The 6,267-nt window shown below is 34.9% G+C and overlaps 1 non-coding gene across 1 annotated transcript; it reads left to right on the top strand.

Annotated features, from left to right (window-relative positions):
- The first annotated feature begins 2,973 nt into the window (after positions 1–2,973).
- On the top strand, positions 2,974–3,080 carry LOC121231522 (small nucleolar RNA R71). Its single transcript, XR_005929580.1, has one exon. It is a non-coding gene; the product is annotated as a small nucleolar RNA R71 (small nucleolar RNA).
- The last annotated feature ends 3,187 nt before the right edge of the window (positions 3,081–6,267 follow it).

Here is a 6,267-nt window from a genome sequence, read left to right as displayed (position 1 = left end):
TTTCAAAATAAGATTTAATCAAGATGATATAACTGTGTTGGATTAATTACACTTCTCATCTTAGAATTATTAAACTTATGTTTATATTGTTACGAATAAAATCACGGCAACTCGGTAATTTGCTAACTTATGAACATACTTACATACCAAAATCCATTCATCTTTTGACATATCCCTATGTCAATTTAACCGACTAAACAGATTCTAGTAAGCAAACATGTTATTGCACATACATACTCATTAAACTGAATAATCTCTTGCATATCCCTATGTCAATTCAAATGATTAATTAAATCTAACAAGCATATAAAAGAATATGTACGGTAACAAGGTTTCCCTACCTTGAAACAATTTAATCACAATAATCTTGCAAGTTATGCAAGGCAATAATATCCCCAGATACATTGCTAATTTAACTTTCAGCTACCTTAGAAGAATAAACATGCACTGATCAAGTAATGTGTCAATTCATTACAATTTCAATCCGTTTAAGTAATTAATTCATTAGTTACCTCACATTCGTAACGCAAGAATAACATAAGCATGATTTTACTTAATCAAGCATTTTACCGAGGCCTATAATAACATAAACATAATTTTAACAATTTAAGAAGAAGAAATGCAATCAACCCAACACGAATTAAATTCAAGATAAGCTGATTAAATTAACCATTCCAACAACATGAATACTCATAGATATGTTCACCATAACAACAACAAAAATTAAAGAGATAGGGAACAAGAATCAAATCTGGTGATTTTCTGAGGCTTGACTTGGTTCCTCCGTTCTTCCTTCTTATTGTCCTTGCCGAACAAGGCTTCGATGAACACTCAATTTCTGTTCCAAAATGGTTGAAGAACACCCCTTTTCCAAGGGAAGATATCGGCACAAAAGCAAGGGAATTGAAATGGAAAAATGAGAGAAAAAGAATGAGAGAGGAGAGAAGTGTTGTGAAATGAATGAGGAATGAATGAGATGCTTTGAGTGATCAGCCAAGGGGGGATTTTATAGCTGAGTGTAGCAGCTGAAATTTTCTAAAAATAGCAGCCAAAGATCGACCCCTTGGCCAGCCATCTCTGTGGCAAAGTTGATGCTTTCAACTTTTCTAAAAATGGCTTGGGGCAAATCCAAAAATCCACCAATTGTGTGGGGGTTTGAATGCAACTTTGACAAGACTTCAAGGGCTTCTTTGAAAGCTTAATTAATCAGATAATAAGCTGATTTAGGTCAGCATATTGCCGGTTTTGGGCTGCCCAATCTTTGGTCGGATCACTTCAATCGGTTTGGTTCAATTGGACCACTTTTTCCATAATTAATTAATATTAATTTATTTAGCCCAAATTAAATTGGGTATAAATTAAAATTAATTATATTATGAATTAATACACATAATTGGACTGTCTTAGGCTGGAAATTAATTCACCTTGCTACTTCAAATTGCTTCTCGGTTTTGTGCTTCAAGTAATGTTTGCCGAGCCATTTTTCGTCCTTTGTGCTATTCTGTCAAAAATAACCAAAATTACTAAAAATTAATTATAAAATTAACTAAAATTCATCATGTTCATATTTTAGTAGGTCTTAACTTCACCTATCCCCAACTTTCTAAATATTGACATAGGCATCAAGTTGATACTCACACCCAAGTCACATAGTACCTTACCACAATATGTTGCTCCAATGTTGCAAGGTATGGTAAAATATCCAGGATCCTTCAATTTTGGGGGTAGTTTGTCTTGAAGATATCCACTGCATTCCTTCATCAGAGCTACCATCTCAAATTCTTCGAGTCTTCATTTTTTTGGATAGAATATCCTTCATGAATTTGACGTAGTTCGGCATTTGCTCAAGTGCTTCAACCAACAGGATTTTGATATGAAGTTGCTTGAATACGTCTAGGAACTTCTTGAATTGAATCTCCTGCTTTTGCTTTTGAAGTCTTTGAGGGTAGGGTGGTGGTGGTTTTTTTACTGGAACTAGTTGATTAATCTTCTATGGCAATTCTGCATCTGACAGGGTTGTTAGTTGATCAGAATTAGCTGGTTCTAAAATTACCTTGTTAGGTTTTGTAGATTCTGGTTCTTGTGAAATTGGAATTTCAATGCTCGGTTGAACTTCCTCTAATTCTTAAGCATCAGCTTGTTCCTTTTCAGCTTCAATGGTGTTGGGTTCCACTATCTTTCCACTCCTAAATATTAATGCTTTGCAATGCTCCTTCTCCAGATTCCTCAGATTTTTCATATCACTAGGTAAAGCACCTTGTATTCGTTTCCTAAGTTCAGTTGCAAGCTGGCCCATTTGGTTTTCTAGGTTTTTCAATGTAACTGCTTGGCTTTGGATTAAGGCGTCATTCTTAGCCATGTATTCCTTCAACAGATTTTCTAAGCCATTGGATGGTTCAGCTTGGGTTGGTTTCTGAACTTGTTGGGGAAAACTTGGTGGCTGGGTCGATCTAGGTTAGGCGTAAGTATTACTAGTTCCAGCTCATTCATTACTTTAGGAAAAATTCGGTTGGTTTCACCACGATGGGTTATAAAAATTGGATTGTAGTCCTTGCCTTCCTCGGTTTTGGTTCTGGTTACCTATGTAGTACATGGATTCTAGGTTTGATGGACATTCTTTGAACAAATTTCCTTCCGCACAATAAACACAGGCTATATTTTCAAATTGATTTGGTGGTTGTACTGCTAAACTATTAGACCCATTAGTAGTAAGATTTTTAAGCATTGAGGATATTGATGACAGCTCCGATGCGAGTGAAGTAAGAGCGTCTACTTCATGTATTCCAGCAACTCGTCTTCTTGATGTTGCTTGGTAGGTCAGCCATTAGTAATTGTTGCTGGCAGTCCTCTCGATAATTTCATAAGCCTCATTATAAGACTTAGAAAGGAGAGCACCATTAGCAGAAGCGTCCACTACCATCCTCGTGTGAGCATTGAGACCATTATAAAATGTCTCAAGTTGGATGCAATGTGGATTCATGATGAGGGCACTTTCGTAATAACTCTTTGTACCTTTCCCATGCATCATACAAGGACTCATCATCCATTTGTTGGAAGGCAGTGATCTCATTCCTCAATTCTTGCTAGGCGGGAAATACTTCATAAGGAATATTTCTGCTAATTCTTGCCATATGGAAATTAAGTTCGGTGGCAATTAGTTCAACCAAGCTCGAGCTCTGTCCCTCAGCGAATATGGGAACAGCTTCAATCGTAATGCATCTTTGGGTACTCTGGCTAACTTGAAAGAATCGCTCACCTCCATAAACAGTCTTAAGTGTAGGTGAGGATCTACGGTAGGCATTCCACTAAATTGGCGCACTGTCTGAAGCATATGGAACATGACTGGCTTCAGGTTGAACTGTTATGCCTCAATTTTGGGTCTCCTAATACCTGGATTAAGATCATTAAATACTTGCACGGCATACTGTCATAAAGCTCTATCCCTATCATCAACAATTATGATAGGATTTTGAGCAGGGTTTGCTCTGTTTCCTTGGATTGGATTTTCGAAGTTCATCTCTTCAGTCCTCCTCTGATTTGCATGTCTTCTTCGCTGTCGAAAAGTTCTTTCTATCTCAGGGTCTATAGGGAGTAGGTCAATAATTCAGTCAATACTCATAAACACCTGAAATAATCACAGAAAAATTAATTAAGCTAAAAATTAAACAGAAAAAAATAAAATGTAAACAAAAAAATCACAAATAATGACTTTTTAAAATAGTCCCCGGCAATGGCGCCAAAAACTTGGAACGATGGAAATGTGCAAGTGTACACAATCGCAACAAGTAATAAAGTGAAAATTAGATGTCGAGTTATCGTACCCATAGGGACTGTGAAGAGGATTATTTATGAATGCAATTTAAAACACTTTGGTGAAAAAAAATATTTTGTTTAAAGAGGGTGATTAAAAACTTAAGGAAATTAAAATAAATAAATAAATGAAGTAAAAGAAAGTTCTAATGCACGATTTCAAAATAAGATTTAATCAAGATGATATAATTGTGTTGGATTAATTACACTTCTCATCTTAGAATTATTAAACTTATGTTTATATTGTTACAAATAAAAATCATGGCAACCCGGTAATTTGCTAACTTATGAACATACTTACATACCAAAATCCATTCATCTCTTGACATATCCCTATATCAATTCAACCGACTAAACATATTCTAGTAAGCAAACATGTTATTGCACATACATACTCATTAAACTGAACTAATCTCTTGCATATCCCTATGTCAATTCAAATGATAAATAAAATCTAACAAGCATATAAAAGACTATGTGAGGTAACAAGGTATCCCAACCTTCAAACAGTTTAATCACAATAATCTTGCAAGTTATGCAAGCAATAATATCCCCAGATACATTGCTAATTTAACCTTCAGCTACCTTAGAAGAATAAACATGCACTGATCAAGTACTATGTCGATTAATTACAATTTCAATTCGTTTAGATAATTAAATCATTAGTTACCTCACAATTGTAATGCAAGAATAACTTAGGCATGATTTTACTTAATCAAGCATTTTACCGAGGCCTATAACAACATAAACATAATTTTAACAATTTAAGAAGACAAAATGCAATCAACCCAACACGAATTAAATTCAAGCGAAGCTGATTAAAATAACCATTCCAGCAACATGAATACTCATAGATATGTTCATCATAACAACAACAAAAATTAAAGAGATAGGGAACAAGAATCAAATCCGGTGGTTTTCCAAGGTTTGACTTGGTTGCTCCATTCTTTCTTCTTGTTGTCCTCAGCGATCAAGGGTTCGATGACCACTCAATTGCTTCTCCAAAATGGTTGAAGAACACCCCTTTTCCAAGGGAAGAAATTGGCACAAGAGTAAGGGAATTGAAATGGAAAAATGAGTGAAAAAGAATGAGAGAGGAGAGAAGTGTTGTGAAATGAATGAGGAATGAATGAGATGCTTTGAATGATCAGCCAAGGGGGGCTTTTATAGCTGAGTGTGGCAACTGAAATTTTCTAAAAATAGTAGCCAAAGATCCACCCCTTGTCCAACCACCTATGTGGCAAAGTTGATGGTTTCAGCTTTGCTAAAAATAGCTTGGGGCAAATCCAAAAATCCACCAATTGTGGAGGGATTTGAATGCAACTTTGACAAGGCTTCAAGGCTTCTTTGGAAGCTTAATTAATTAGCTAATAAGCTGATTTGGGTCAGTATATGGCCGTTTTTGGGTTGCCCAATCTTTGGCTTCAATCGGTTCGGTTCAACTAGACCATTTTTTTCATAATTAATTAATATTAATTTATTTAGCCCAAACTAAATTGGGCATAAATTAAAATTAATTATATTATGAATTAATACACATAATTGGACTGTCTTAGGCTGGAAATTAATTCGCCTTGATACTTTAAATTGCTTCTCGGTTTTGTGCTTCAAGCAATGTTTGCCAAGCCATTTTTCGCCCTTTGCGCTATTCTGTAAAAAATAACCAAAATTACTCAAAATTAATTATAAAATTAACTAAAATTCATCATGTTCATATTTTAAGTATAATTTAATTATTTTATAAAATTTAATTATTTTTTGACAAGAATTTAATCAAAACGGTATGATTTTAAGCTAAAAAGGGTATGTAAAAATGTGTAAATTTTTGTGTTTCAATACTCTATACATCCAGGTAGTACTAAAATGTATAACAATATAAAGAAAATGTTCTGGTGGCCATGAATGAAACGTGATATTTCAGAGTTTGTGGCTAAATGCTTAGTTTGTTGGTAGGTAAAAGTTAAACATTAGGTACCATCTGGGTTGTTACAACCTATTAATATCCCTGAATGGAAATGGAACGAGTTACAATGGATTTTGAAATGGGACTTCCAGTAACACTGAGAAAGAAAGACTCAATCTGAGTTATTGTTGGCCAACTGACTAAATCAACTCATCTCATTCCAATTTGTATTGATTACCCGCTTGAAAAGTTAGCAAAATTATATGTATCGGAGATTGTTCGATTGCATGGAGTGCCTTTATCCATTTTCTTTGATAGAGATCAGAGATTTTGAGGTAAGCTTCACGAGCTCTGGTAACCAAGCTTAATTTCAGTACAACATATCACTCGCAAACAGATGAGCAGTCAGAACGAGTAATTCAAATTTTGGAAGATATGTTACGATGTTGCTTCCTCGAGTTAGAAGGTACCTGGGAAATATATTTATAGTTGGTGGAATTTTCTTATAAAAATAGTTGCCAATCCAGCGCTAAAATGGCACCGTTCGAGGCTTT

Source organism: Gossypium hirsutum, chromosome A06 (assembly GCF_007990345.1).
Source record: "Gossypium hirsutum isolate 1008001.06 chromosome A06, Gossypium_hirsutum_v2.1, whole genome shotgun sequence".
NCBI classification, from domain to species: Eukaryota; Viridiplantae; Streptophyta; class Magnoliopsida; order Malvales; family Malvaceae; genus Gossypium; species Gossypium hirsutum.
Note: the sequence above shows the minus strand (reverse complement) of the source record. Positions and strands in the feature narration are given on the sequence as shown.